The sequence below is a fragment of the Triticum urartu genome, chromosome 2A, assembly GCF_056163025.1.
Source record: "Triticum urartu cultivar PI428250 chromosome 2A, HENAU_Tu73, whole genome shotgun sequence".
In the NCBI taxonomy this organism is placed as follows: domain Eukaryota; kingdom Viridiplantae; phylum Streptophyta; class Magnoliopsida; order Poales; family Poaceae; genus Triticum; species Triticum urartu.
Genome location: NC_141874.1, coordinates 260,933,337 through 260,948,768, shown reverse-complemented (window position 1 = coordinate 260,948,768; position 15,432 = coordinate 260,933,337). Strand labels below are relative to the sequence as shown.

The window sequence follows — 15,432 nt, the reverse complement described above, 5'->3', positions numbered from 1 at the left end:
ATTGGAAAAATAATTGAAGATGAAATAAAATAAATCAAATGATCCTTTTTTCAAAATTTGAGAAAACTCAAATATGAAAATAACGAAATCTCCAACTCTCTCCGAGGGTCCTTGAGTTGCGTGAAATTTCTAGGATCAACCAAAATGCATGAAAATATGCTATGCATGATGATCTAGTGTATAACATTCCAAATTGCAAAATTTGGGATGTTACAACAAGTCAAGTAGAACAAGTACTTAAGGCTCAAGATGAATTGCTTAATGAGTTGAATAGTAAGAATAATGATAATGCGGTTATGGTTATGACTAGAGGTGGTAAGATGACCCAGGAACCTTTGTATCCTAAGGGCCATCCTAAGAGAGTTGAGCAGGATTCTCGGAGAATTAATACTGATGCACCTAGTCCTCGTACTAAAAACAAAAATAAAACTGATAGGACTTTGCATGCCAGTGAACCTATTGTAGACACACCTGAGAATCCCAATGATATTTCTATTTATGATGCTGAGACACAGTCTGGTAATGAACATGAACCTAGTGCTAATGCTAATGATGATGTTCATGTTGATGCTCAACCTAGTAATGATAATGATGTAGAGATTGAACCTGCTGTTGATCTTGATAACCCACAATCAAATAATCGATGTTATGATAAGAGAGACTTTGTTCCTAGGAAACATGGTAAAGAAAGAGAACCATGGGTTCAGAAACCCATGCCCTTTCCTCCTAAGCCATCCAAGAAAAAGGATGATGATGATTTTGAGCGCTTTGCTGAAATGATTAGACCTATCTTTTTGCGTATGTGTTTGACTGATATGCTTAAAATGCCTCATTATGCTAAATATATGAAGGATATCATTACTAATAAAAGAAAAATACCTGAAGCTGGAATTTCCACAATGCTTGCTAACTATACTTTTAAGGGTGGAATGCCAACGAAACTTGGAGATCGAGGAGTACCAACTATACCATGCTCCATTAAAAGAAACTATGTTAAAATGTTTTATGTGATCTTGGAGCGGGTGTTAGTGTTATGCCTTTTGTCAGTGTCAAAACCGGCGGATCTCGGGTAGGGGGTCCCGAACTATGCATCTAAGGCGGATGGTAACAGGAGGCAGGGGACACGATGTTTACCCAGGTTCGGGCCCTCTTGATGGAGGTAATACCCTACGTCCTACTTGATTGTTCTTGATGATATGAGTAGTACAAGAGTTGATCTACCACGAGATCAGAGAGGCTAAACCCTAGAATCTAGCCTATGGTATGATTGTATGTTGTCCTACGGACTAAACCCTCCGGTTTATATAGACACCGGAGAGGGCTAGGGTTACACAAGGTCGGTTACAAAGGAGGAGATATACATATCTGTATTGCCTAGCTTGCCTTCCACGCCAACTAGAGTCCCATCCGGACACGGGACGAAGTCTTCAATCTTGTATCTTCATAGTCCAACAGTCCGGCCAAAGGATATAGTACGGCTGTCCAGAGATCATTAATCCAGGACTCCCTCAGTAGCCCCTGAACGAGGCTTCAATGACGATGAGTCCGGCGCACAGTGTTGTGTTCGGCATTGCAAGGAGGGTTCCTCCTCCGCATACATCATGGAAGAGTTTTGAATACAAGGATAGTGTCCGCCCTGCAAAATAAGTTCCACATACCATCGTAGAGAGAATAATATTTCCACAAATATAATCTGCTGACATGTTTTGACAGCACCACATTACGCCATGGCCCGGTTATTATTCGAACCGCTTTTCTCAACCAGCTCCGCACATATCGCGAGGAGGTTTTCTTGACACGTCTGGTCAAAGTAGAGATCGTGTTCCCCTTATCACGGGATTCTCATCAATACGGACGTGGGTAACCCAACCGCGCCATCAATCACGGCGCCTGGGGAATAAGTGGTTTTACTAGGCAAGTGGGGAGACACATCGCCTATTCCGCCCTTATAAGGGACAAGGATTTACCTTTTTCACCCACGCCTTCTTCCTCCTCGCTTACCCATTCCCGCACACTCGAGCTCTAGCGCCCAAGCTCGCGTTCTTCTTCTCAAACCACTCCAAGCATGTCTGGAGCAGGAGGCAAGTGGATGGTCTCCTCCGTCACGAAGGAGAACATCAAAAAGTTACGCGAAGCCGGATATCTGGCCGCGGATATCGCGCACCGGCTGCCAGATGCGGGGCAGATCATCCCTACGCCCGAACCCCATGAGAGGGTAGTTTTTCTTACCCACTTCGTCTGAGGACTGGGATTTCCGCTCCACCCGTTCGTTCGCGGGCTCATGTTCTACTATGGGCTAGATTTTCATGATCTGCCCCCCAATTTCATCCTCAACATCTCAGCGTTTATCATCGTGTGCGAGGCCTTCCTCCGCATCAAGCCCCACTTCGGCCTATGGCTGAAAACCTTCAATGTTAAACCGAAGGTAGTGAGTGGCCAGCAAGCAGAGTGCGGAGGCGCCATGGTGGGAAAGATGCCTAATGTCACCTGGCTCGAGGGCACCTTTGTGGATACCATAAAGGGGTGGCAATCGGGGTGGTTCTACATCACCGAGCCGTGCGACTCCAACTGGGTGGCAGCCCCCAAATTTCGATCCGGAATCCCCACGCGGCTCACTTCCTGGAAAGAGAAGGGCCTGTCCTAGGGTTCTTTGGTAGAGCTGAACGGACTCCAGACCTGCATCCAGAACATGACGAACAAGAAAATCAAGCTTGTCAACGTGGTCCAGGTTATGCTCTTCCGCCGGATCCTTCCGTGTCAACGTCGGGCATTTGTTTTGTGGGAGTTCGACTCGGCCAAACACCAGATGCTGCGAGAGCTCTATGACACGACGCACGAGGACGTCTGGAGGGTGCTGTTCAAGAGCGCCGAGATTCCTCCCCCCTCAACGAGGACCACGGACTCAGCGCAAAGCGCCGCGCCAATCCGGTAGGCTTTTTGTATCTCTCAGGGTATCTATTTGCCCCGGTTTAGTTGTGTGCAGGATCTAAACTTCCATGTCATTAACAGGACTGGATAGAGATGGCGGAGCAGCTTGATAGCCCTGCCCCGCTGCCCGAAGATCCTGCAGACGCTCTTCTAACGAAGATGCTAACTCCGGCACCCTACGAGGTGCCAGAAAAGAAGACCAAGAAGAAGGCCGCGGGGACCCGAAAGGGTCTTCGGCGCAAGGTTGTATCGGAGTCATCGGACGATGACTCCAACGTGCACTCCTCCCACGGAAACGAGGAGGAGGAGGAGAAATGTTCTCCCCCCCAGCCAGGGGAGACAAGAAAAGGAAGGCCGACCCATCCGGGGAGGCCGAAGGGTCCAAGAAGGGAAGGACCCTCCCTCCGGACTGTGCCACGACGGCCGCCGACAGCGGCAACGAGTGGCTACCCAGGGACAAGCCCCTGGCGAAGTCGTAAGTATCCGGACACCATAGTACTTCATGGTATGTTTTATTGCACTGCCTCTCCTCATGACGAACATGATTATGCAGCCCGTCCCGAGCTCATCTCGACGTACCCTCGTCGAGCGGCTCTTTGGACTCATCGGATATGAACAGCGGTTCTCTTCCGACCGCTTCCACCCCTCATGCTACGGACAACGCTGATGTGTTGTCTCAAAAGGCACCGAGCCAAGGAGAGGTGGTCCTGGGGGCGCCTCATGGCGACTTCCTGGACCCTGGGTACCAAGGGAGCGAGGCTCCTACGGGCTTCGAGTTCGGGCCCCAGCAGGGCACTACGCCAGAACCTTCGATGGTTCCGGACTCCGGTGGGCGGTCCCCCATCAAGGCGGGCCAACCATCCATGCCGGTGTCCTCTGTCCAACCAGAGGCACCGGACAACCTGCTGGAAGCACTTCGCAGCGCTTCCATCGAAGAAGAGCACCACACTATTATGAGTGCGGTGGTCGACAAGGTTCAGTCCGCCAAAAATGGACTGACCGAAGCTTGCGCCAGACTCCTAACAGGCTTTGAGGTAAGCAATCAAAATATAAGAAAATATTACCGCATAGATAATAGCCCCTGATGCTCTGTTCGGAGTTCGCGAAGAAAAGCCGAATAGAGGATCAAATGATGACTCAGGAGTCTAATTAGAGTATATCTATGTGTATGTGCAGGCTTCACTGCTGGCCACTGCCGCACGTACTGCGGAGGTCTCTGCGCTGAAGCAGGACCTGAAGCGGTCCGAGGACGAGCTCGGCCTTACCAAGAGGCATCTTGAAGAGAGCAAAGGTAAGAAATACCCCTGTCTATATAGTTAAAAAGAAATTCGGGTGTAAAGTAATAGGATCATCATGGATTTGTCAGGGGCCACGACCGAGGTGGCGACCCTGAGGAAGGCATTGTCCGTGGCCGAAGACAAAGCGGCCAAAGAACGCATTGAACGGGAGAAGCAAGAAGCCCCAGTAGGTGAGGTGCAGCAAGAGCTCGAGGCTCTTGCCAAAAAGCACGAGTCCTTGGAGCTTGACTCTAAGACACGAGAGTCTGAGCTCGCGCAGGCGCTTGAAAGCGTCCGGAGCGCCAAGGCCGAAGCCCACAAGGCCCTCCAGGAGATTGACACAGTGAAGAAGATAGCGGCGGGTAAGGCATTCATTATGCAAAGCAAGCACGTGAAGGAGACTTTCCTTTCTTACCCGAGTTCGGAGCTCTCCAGGAGCATTTGCGGATCTTCCCCACAGTGTACTGGATGCCGCGGAGTTTTACCGGGCTGAGGAGGGGAGCTCAACAGAGAAGTTGTTCTGGTCTCAGTATACTGGGACCGAACACCCCGTGCCTTTGAGCGACCAGCTGAAGCAGTTGGTTGAGTTTCACAAGGCGGCCGAACAGGCCATGAGGGGCCTTATAGTCCGGATGTGGCCTGGCGAGCCCCTGTCCGGCAGCTACTTTGGTCTGGTGAGGCGGCTTGTGGAAGCCCACGGCTTGAAGTCATCAAGCGGTCCGTCTGCATCGAGGGTGCACGCGGGGCTTTTGCCCGGGCGAAGGTGCACTAGGCGAAGCTGGACGTCGTGAAGCTGGTGAAGGAGGGGCCGCCGGAGGGCAAGGAGCATCACTGTCCCGAGAATTATTATGAAAGTGTCTTGAAGGGTTCTCGCCTAGTGGTAGATGAGTGTGCCAAGGATGTAATTTTTGAATGAACATGCTCATGTGATCCTGTAATATGAAACGAGTTCGTTTGCGCCATGCGACGCTTTCTTAATTTAAAATATTACCTTTTGTGCGGTCGCTTATAAAATCTGAGAGTTGGCCAGTCGTCGACTTCTGCCCCCATGTAACTAGTACTGGGGTGTTCGGGATAAACCTGAGCACTCTTTACCCCAATTTTGGGTCCTTCAAGGGAGGTGTTCAGCGCAACGAACCAGGCAATCGGACTATAATGCTTTATCACTCTCACTTAGCCATAGAAGTCTATGATTTTAAATTTTGGCGAAGCCCCTGGTATTCGGAGGGCCGAATTTGGGGCGCTATACACGCCTAAGCCGGACAAGGCCGACTCCTCGCCCAAAGCGGAAAAAGTCTTTAAGGACTTGAGACCTCTCGAACAGCGACCAGTCTCTCGCCTTATCATGACAGTCAGTTTTTGGCTTTCTCTACTGAGGTGCTCGTCCGAAAGAACCAGGACACAATTGCAGTAGTTCTCCGACCGCTACCTTAGCCGATATAGCGGAACGTAAGGTACCAAAGCATGGGAGCCGGGCAACCCAACATTTGACCAAAGACATGATTCGGAGCTGATGCATATAATGCTGTAAGTTTGGCGTGCCGCACTATCGAAAGTGTTCGGACTTTTTGCGCCATATTGTGGGGTAAACAAGAACCCCTGGCGAACTGACCGTACCCGAACGTGCGGATGCGGATTGTCGTAAGTGGACATATAACAGAAAGGAAAAACTTAAATAATGCAATCACAGATTAATGATATGCATTGTTATTTAAATAATACGTCGAAGCGTACTGGTACAAGTAGTGCAATAAGCATAAAGTAGGATAGTTCGAAATGTCCTATCCCATGGCAAGCTACGCATAAGTAGTGAAAAGCGGGTATATCAATTATTACTAGAGAGCACCTGGCGGTTCCCGTGTTCATCTTAGCTTCTTACCGCCTTGGTTGTTGCTTCCGGAATGTGTCCGGCAATCGTATTTCCGGAGAGGGCTTCCAGAGAGTTAGGCCCTGAAAGAGAAAAGGAATGATAAAGGTATGCAGCCCCTAGTGCAGTTAAGCCACAATGCGGGGCATGTCCTGATCGTGCCCCCACCTATGTCCATGGTATTTTCAATGCGTAGTTATGTATGTGTGGCACGGATTTCGTCGCTTCACTGGGACTGGGATGGGGGGCGAATTGCTAGGCGAGCTCTGATCATGCCAGGCGATCCTGTTGCAGCTTGTTCCGGACTTACTTGAAGGTGTCCGGGGGCTGTGACGCCGAATGACTGGTCTGCTTCAATAGGCTGCTTTGTGCTTCTGCTGCAAGGGCCGCAGTGTGCTCTTCCGCGTTCTGCGTTTCCATTTACTGTTATGACCCCGCGAGGTCCTGGCATCTTGAGCTTGAGGTATGCGTAATGCTGCACTGCATTGAATTTTGCAAATGTTGTCCGTCCGAGCAGTGCATGATAGCCACTGCGAAACGGGACGATGTCGAAGATTAACTCTTCGCTTCGGAAGTTGTCCGGTGATCTGTAGACCAGATTGAGCCTGTGCAATGGGCCTCTACACCTGGGATGACACCTTTAAAGGTGGTTTTGCTGGGTTTGATCCTGGAGGGATCGATACCCATTTTTTGCACTGTATCCTGATAAAGTAGGTTCTAGGACCAGTGCGGCGGATCCGCCATGATGGATGCTAGTGGGGTGGTCCCTGCGATCGAAGGTGATCGGGCAAGCAGACCATGGGTTGAACTTTGGGGCGACGAGCTCCATCGCATAGACGCCCCTTAGTGCACACTTCCGCTCCCTCTTGGGAATGTGGGTTGCGTATATCATGTTCACCGTCTTCACTTGTGGGGGAAACCCCTTTTGTACTCCTGTGTTCGGCGGCCGGGGCTCCTCCTCGTCATCGCTATGTAGCCCCTTGTCCTTGTTTTCGGCATTTAACTTGTCGGCCTGCTTGAACACCCAGCATTCTCTGTTGGTGTGATTGGCTGGCTTGTCGGGGGTGCCGTGGATTTGACACGAGCGATCCAGTATGCGATCCACAATGGACGGAGCCGGAGTATTTCTTTTAAATGGCTTTTTTCGCTGACTGGATCTAGAGCCTCTGAATTCGGCATTGACTGCCGTATCTTCGGTGTTATCGCCGTTATTGCGGTGCTTTGGTCTATTACGACACTGCCTACCGTTAACATCTTTGGTATCCGAGGTATCCGAATTCCTCGATGTGTTGTTGCTGCAAGCCAGCCAGCTGTCCTCGCCCGCACAAAAGCGGGTCATGAGTGTTGTGAGGGCTGCCATAGATTTCTGCTTGTCCTGGCTGAGGTGGCGGGCGAGCCACTCATCGCGGATGTTATGCTTGAATGCCGCTAGGGCCTTTTTATCCGGACAGTCTACAATTTGATTTTTCTTAGTCAGGAACCCTGTCCAAAATTTTCTGGCCGATTATCCTGGCTGCTGGGTTATGTGGCTCAAGTCATCAGCATCCGGTGGCCGCAAATAAGTGCCTTGGAAGTTGTTGAGAAATGCGTCTTCCAGATCCTCCCAACTGCCGAAGGAATCTGCTGGCAAGCTATTCAGCCAATGCCGAGCTGATCCTTTGAGTTTTAGTGGGAGGTACTTGATGGCATGTAGATCATCACCACGAGCCATGTGGATGTGAAGGAGGAAATCCTCAATCCATACAAAGGGATCTATTGTGCCATCGTATGATTCGATATTTACGGGTTTGAAACCCTCCGGGAATTCATGATTCATAACTTCATCAGTGAAGCATAGGGGGTGTGCGGCACCTCTGTGCCGGGCTATATCCCGACGTAGTTCGTATGAGTCTTGTCTGCTGTATTCGGCCCGGCCGGATTTACTCTTGGTCTATCCGACGCGACGATCATCTCTGTCACTAAAGAAATTGACTGAACTGCATGAGATATCCAATGGCTTCACTCGAAGGGATTGGTAGGTGTAGGATTTTGAGTTGAGCATCACTTGAAAATTTTTCATTAGTATTTACTCGACCCCCTTTAACAGTACGGTGTTTCCTATGACTCAAGAAAGAGAAAAAGAAACTACGAAAACAAAAGTATTCACGCTTCATGTTCCTCGAATGAATACCGAGTCTTCATGGTCACACGAATTTCTTCACTTTCAAAGTCTTCAGAAAGTCTTCAGAAATCCAAAGTATTCAATCGAAGAACTTCATTTTTAGGGGTCGACTTTTTCTGTAAATATCAAACTCCTCATAGACTTATAGACATGTGTACACTCACAAACGCATCAGTCCCTTAACCTATAAGTCTTCAATACACCAAAATCACTAAGGGGCACTAGATGCACTTACAATCTCCCCCTTTTTGGTGATTGATGAAAATATAGGTTAAGTTTTCAACTGGGATAAACATATGAAGTGTAAATACTGATATTGAGGAATTTGATTGCAAGATATAGAAGAACTCCCTCTGAAGGTGTGCATAGTGAGGAATTTGCTTTTGAAGCAATGCACACTTGACGAGTAGAATCATGGAGATCTCCCCCTATATCTTGTAATTCATACACGCATTTAACATATAATATGAAGAATTTGAAATGCATGATGAAATATGTAGACTGATGTAATTGAGCATGTGTGCATTGGCATATATGAGGAATAAGCATGCAGAAGAACACAGCAAAAGTATCAGACCACCATCGGGTTTTAAGTTTACAACTCAATCCAGCAAAGTCTTCAAAAGAACGAGAGTTGTAACTTAGCAAAAAAACGCCCATATAAGTAGACCCGCTTGAAGACTAACTCAAATTTCTCCCCCTTTGTCATTGAATGACCAAAAGGGTCGAAAAAATGAGGACTAATGACCCTAAAGAATATCATCACTGAGTCGATGAAGGAGCGTCAGCATTGTTTGGGGTCAGTTGTTGAGGTAGGGCCTGCTGTAGTGTCGTCCAAATCTTCATGCTCATCAGTCGCGCGTGATGAAGAATATGAGCTGGCTACCAAGGAAGGAACTTTGGTTTTCTTGAATTTCTTTGCTGGTGGCTGAGACTAGTCAAAGTCCTGCTTGAGACCTATTTGCTTCAAATCTTCTTCACCATACAGATGTGACAAAACAACCCAAGTGCGACCGAAGACTTCATGGAGGTAGTAATGGTTTTTCTTCACTGCATTGTGTGTAGCAGTCATGTTGTGAAGAATAGAGCCAAACTGACGCTTAACCCATTTGTGGTTGCGATCGACCTTCTGATGAAGACTGAGGAGAAGCTCACGATCAGTCATCACCCTTGGAGCTGAGCCTTGAGGATTTTGCTTTCAAGCATTTGCGGCAGAGTCATGAGTGGCAGAGTCATCATTGGTGGAGTAGGATGCAGCTTTGCGGAACTGACCATCCAATGGGTGAATGCCTTTATCAATAATAGCAGTAGCCTTGCCTTTTCATCAGCCGAGGAAAATGTCCGCTTGAGGACTTCTATTGGGGGCAAGTAACTGACGTGATTCTGAAAATCAGCTTGCTAGTTGAGTGAAGACCTTGATCGGAGGAATCTCATAATCCAAGGAGCATAAGGCTTCAACTCAAACGGAGAGAGTGCAACATTTGCCAGAGTCCTCGTGAAGAAATCATGGTAGTTGACAGGAATGCCATGTATGATATTGAATAGCAGATTCTTCATGATGCCAACGACTTCTTCATCATTCGAGTCGTGGCCTTTTATTGGACTCAATGTCTTTGACAGAATGCGATAGACAGTTCTAGGCACATACAACAATTCCTTCACGAGGAATTTGGTCCTTGGGGCTTGACCGGGCTTCAGCGGCTTCATCAACACTTGCATATAGTGGTCAGTAAGTTCAGGTTCATGATAGATACAACGTGCACCTTCAAGGGGAGGACTGACAGGCAGGGCATGAAGCAATTCAGAGGCTGGTGCTTTGAAGTGAGTATTCTCTGTCATCCAGTCCAATACCCAAGAGTTCACATCAGAAGCATCTCCTATGATGTGCAGCATTGCATAGAACTGAAGAATTAGCTCTTCATTCCAATCAACAATATCAGTGCAAAAGTTGAGCAATCCTGCATCATGAAGAACACTGAGGACTGGCGTGAAGCAAGGTAGTGATTCCATGTCCATGTGAGGAATATGCTCACGGTCGAAGACTTTGTCTTTGTTGAAAAGCAGCGAAGAATAGAAGTTGGCTTGTCTGGCAGTCCAGAAACGCTTCCTTCTAAGACGAGCAGAGTCATATGGGTTGTAATCCGTGAAGAATACGTGCTCGTGGAATAAGTCATCAGCCTTATATTTTTGCTTCGTTGAGAAAGGATCCTTTGGCTTGGGCTGAGGAGTATCAGTTAATTGCATCACAACCTCAGGAATCACGATCTCAGGATCCACAGGCTGAGGAATTTTAGTGCCTTCTTCAGCGGCAGCCTGGGTCTTCAATTCTTCATCAACTTGAACATCAACACTGGTGGCTGGAATCTCGTCATGAATAGACGGAGTGGGGTGAGTTTCTTCAGAACCCATTTGAACTTCAGTTTGCACTGGGGACTGAGGAATTTGTTGCAGCGGAGTGAACAAAGGAGAATTGGGGTGCTGACTTTCCCAAAAGTCATCGTTCATCACAGGCGTTGTGCACCCAATGTCCACATCCTCATCTTCATCACTCATTTCTTCAATGTCGGCCTCGTCAGTAGTGAACTGAGGCGTGGGTGATGAGACAACTAGGGTTGAAGGGATTGCATCCACTTCAATTTCTTCATCCAACTGCTCTGAAGAAGCAGCAGAAGGAATATCTTCATCGGGTCCGCTTGGGATCACATATTCTTCATCAAAAGGAATGAGTTCCTTTGATGGCATGCTTGAGACTGGAACATCATCAATCGGATTCTCAAAAGAGTTGGTCAATTTCTTCATCTTCTTCGGAGCTGAAGATTCTGATGAAGTTGATGCTTTCCTTTTCTTCACAGCTGCACGCTCCGAAGCCTTGATCTTCTTTGCTTCTAAGCAGAAGGAAGAATATGACTTGGTGTAGGTGCAGGAGGAGCAGAGGAAATTGGTTAAGTTTCTTCAGGCACAACTGATACAGTTTCCCTGGCATGATCAGTTTCTTCAGGCACAGCGGTTGAAGCTTCATCTGTCCTAACAATTTCTTCAGGCACAACACTAGTGGTTGCCCTGGAAGTTTCATCAGTTGCTGGAATGCAGTCATCAGCCCTGGTACTAGCAGATTCATCAGCAGCCTGATTTTCATCAGCGGTGCTGGCATGTTCTTCTATAGGCTAAGCAGATACCTCAGCCTGAGGAATTTCTTGTTGCGTTGGGGCTGCAACATTGGTAGTGAACTTCTCAGTTATCTTCACAAATCTGACCTTGGCTCCAAGCCAATCAGCATAGTAGTGATCAAATTCATCACTCAGATTCTTGATCTCTAATTGCAGAGCTACAAGTTCTTCAGGTGAAAGCTTCAAGAAGTTTTGCTTTAGAAAACGCTCTTTCTTGTACCGCGCTTTCTTCACCTTCCTCCCCTGTTCATATTTCCATTTCTCTTCATAAATGAAGGCAGTCAATACATGACTTTGACCAGGAGTGAGTTTCATCTCAAGCAGAGGTGTGTTGGGGTCCTTGTGCCACAAGTCGATGAAGTCGAGGACCAACTTTGCATCCAGCATCAATGGCACATTACTGCCTTTGGCTCTAGCGGCCCTGTGTTGCCTGTGTCTGATGATTTCTGCGAGTTCTTCATCATCAGCTTCATCATCATCGGACGGTACTTGGAAGGCGACCTGCTTCTTGTGAGGACTTGGTCGAGAACCTCGTCCAGCAGAGGCCTTTGTCTTCAGCAAGGTGGGGCCAGTTGAAGAATGCGGAGGAGCAGAAGAAATTGCAGAGGCTCCTGAGGCAATAGAGATGCCTGTTGTCCTTTGGCACGAGGCGAGATGCGCAGGTGCTGAGGATTTGGACGGAGGAGCTGATGATTTTGAACTATTGAGTTCTCTAAAGAGGTATGCAACTTTTCTTCGAGGAACACTGCAAATGAGTTAAGTTGATGAGAACCTAGAGATTCAGCAGCGGACATGTGTACTTGTGAATAGAGTATAGGTGCGAAGAATTTGGAGAGGTCATATGCATTCTCAGAAGTTTTTGCAAAAAGAATAAGTTTGAGGAATTTGACCAGATGAGTCTTGAGGAATTTCACTAAGCGTTCTTTGACTTAGGTTCCAGAGTTGTGCAGATTTGAAAATCCACACAATTGAGGAATCTTGAAGAAAAATGTTGCTTAGGGAAACAGATCAAGAATAGATGATATGTGAGGTGTTTAGTGTGTGAAGATTTGAAGAATAAATACCTTTTAAAGATTTTGTAGAAAACATCAGAATCAACAAGGGCAGTAAAAGTAACTTTTAATTACCCTTGACGAAGAACACGACAAACTATGAAGAGTAGATTTAGAAGCTCGTCAGTTCGGATCTTCCATGCCCTAACTTGGCAGAGGAAGACAGCTATGGCGGCGGCGGAGTGAAGAAATCCGCAGCCGACGCGAGTATGACGGCGGCGAGGTCAAGGCAGTGAAGCTCTTCCTCATCGGCGATGATGGAAGTAGCGGCGGCGCTAGGGTTTGAGAGCTCGAGCGAGGGAGTGAGGTCGAGCGGAGTAAAAAAACAAAGTAAGGAAGGGAGGGGGTATTTATAGCCGAAATGAAAAACTGCTCGCCCGAGGAAATTGAAAGAACGTGCCCCTGACCCTTCTCATTCGCGTGACATGTGTCACCCACATACTGAGAGGTGACGATCGTGCACGATCGTGGGTGAATAGAATAATATATCGTGGAAAGTGGAACAGTTTGAGCGGCAAAAGCCGAAAATTCAGATAAGATGAGTTTAAAGTTTCGTTCGCAAATTTTTCAGCTGACAGGGACACAGTGAAGATTTTGAACAAGTTTCAAATAAAACGCACATGAGGAATTTGTCAATAGACTGAGTTGAGTTTAGCATAGAAGGGAAAGGGTCCGATCACATATACTTAGCAGAAAGAGCAACTTGAAGAAATGGCAATAAGTGAATATTATAGAGGACATAAACTCATATAATACCTCTTAAGACCTTATTCTAATAACACTTCAGCTTATTCTGACAACACCCGTCCGAACACCCAAACTAGAGGAATAAAACAGAAAAACCGCACCCACCCCGCACCCATCCCACTCCTACGCACCTTCTTCCCCTCCCCGCACTCAAATCCTAGCCGGCGGCTACCCATCTTCCTCCCCCGCTGCCTTTACCTTCCCTCCCCTTCCCCCACCTCCACCCACCACCACCTTTCGCCGCGAGGCACCCCACCACATCCAGACCCACTCCTCCCACAGCGCCGGCCACCGCCTCCCACCACACCGGCCTCCAATCTGCCCCGCCCCCGCGCCAAACGGCTGCAGAAGCACCGGCCCCGTGCTACCCCCTGGTCGACCATCCCGACGCCCAACGACTCCATGCTCCCCTCCAAGGACCGACGCCTCCGTCATGCCTCCTCCCCAGCTGGCCCGCTGGATGGCTGGCGCCGCCCGGCCACCGCCTCCCACCCCTCCGCTCGGCCACCGCCTACCGCGCCCACGACCACCACCACCCCACCGCACGACGTTGTTCTGGCCATCTTCCTCCCTGCCGCCACTCTGGATCCGGCAGTCACTGCGTTTCTCGAGTCGGATCCAGCCGCCGTTCAGCCAGATCCGCCGCCCGGTGTGCTACACCGGACACGCGCGGCGGTGGCGCTGGTACTGCGTGGGCGGGGGAGAGGGAGGAACACCACCTCGACGCCGCTGCCCCTGCCATCTCCCGGCCTCGTCGGCCACCCCCTCGCCTCGTTCTGCGTCGCCGTTGAGGAACATGCAGTACGGCGCAGGCAGTTTGGCCATTGTGGCAGTGCAGCTCGGAGGCGCGCGAAATGCCGTTCAGTGCTCGCGTGGGTGCAGCCTTGGGCGATCTCTTTGCAAGCGGATGCAAAAATCGTCATCGCGGCTTGCAAAAATGCAGTTCGGGCGGCTCCACGGCCAGCCCCATCACATCCAGCTAGCACGTGCAGTGCGGACGGACGGCGAGCACGTGCCGTGCGGATGGCGAGCACGTGCAGTCCGATGGGCGCGTGCGTGTAGCGCACTAAGTGTGACACCTATGCAGGATCCCATGGACAGCGTCGGATCTCGCGAGATCGAACTTCTCTGCTCTGACATGGCTGTCTCTCGTCCACCCAGTCTATCGAGGCGAGCTTGCTCCGGTGAGATCCTTTTCGTCTATGATCCCTGGCCGTCCATCCTCGCCCCTCGACGGCCTCCTGCAAGCACGGCCGGGTCGACGCCCGCTCGTCCGGCGCCTCCTTCTTCTGCCCCGCGATGAGGTCAATGGCCTCAGCGCACGTGGGGCGGTCCGCGGGTGCACACCATGTGGTCCACAGGTGTGAGTCCTTGTAGTGTGGTGCTCTCTAGGAGCATCAATTTGATTCCCATACGCACGGCAGTCGATCCATGAAGCTAACTGTTTGCCCTGTCAGGTATGACGTCGTGATACGCCCCGGAGCTCCCCTGTCGGGTTGAACGAGTTGCAGAGGAGGCTTCACTTACCTCGAGCGGTTTAGATGTAAAAATGCATCAGTTCTGAACCCCATGTTCCATATTTTCAGAAGCAGAGGCAGCGGAACTGGAGTTCCTGCGGCCATTTTAGTACTTGTTTTTTGCTACTTGGTGCTTTGCCGCAGTTTGGCTGGGTCGACAATGTAGTTCTTTTTTGGAAATCATTTGCAGTGCGCTTGGTAACAAAAGAGAAGCATCTCAAGTTTCATTTTGTTGTTTGGAGGAACGCACTGCATGTTCATTGATATTTTGTTTTTGGAAAAAGACAGAAAACTTAATGCAGTTCGTTAGCATCGGCTATGTAGTCGAGGTGCATTTATAGCCTCAATTGAATGGTTCACTTGTCTGTCTGATGCAGGACTCTTCATTACACTCCATTTAGAACAAAATCCATTTTAAAAAAACATGCAAATTCAGTGCACTTTGGTCCTAAAAAAGCCCACTATGAAGGAGTTTTCAGTACACTTCATTTAAAACAAAAATACATTGAAAAAAGGCAAATGAGGTGCACTTTGGTCTAAAAAAGTCCACCATGAAGGACTCTTCAGTACACTCCATTTAGAAAAAAATCATTTAAGAAAATATACAAAATTCAGTGCACTTTGGTCTTACAAAAAGTCCATTACGAAGGACATTTCAGTACACTCCATTTAAACCAAAATGCATTTAAAAAAACCAAAATGCGATACACTTTGGT

At 48.8% G+C, this 15,432-nt stretch overlaps 1 long non-coding RNA gene across 1 annotated transcript; it reads left to right on the top strand.

The window, feature by feature from the left end:
- Positions 1-13,276: 13,276 nt before the first annotated feature.
- LOC125541464 (uncharacterized) lies at positions 13,277-15,063 on the top strand. The gene is made up of 2 exons (XR_015616214.1): positions 13,277-14,560; positions 14,657-15,063. It is a non-coding gene; the product is annotated as an uncharacterized LOC125541464 (long non-coding RNA).
- The last annotated feature ends 369 nt before the right edge of the window (positions 15,064-15,432 follow it).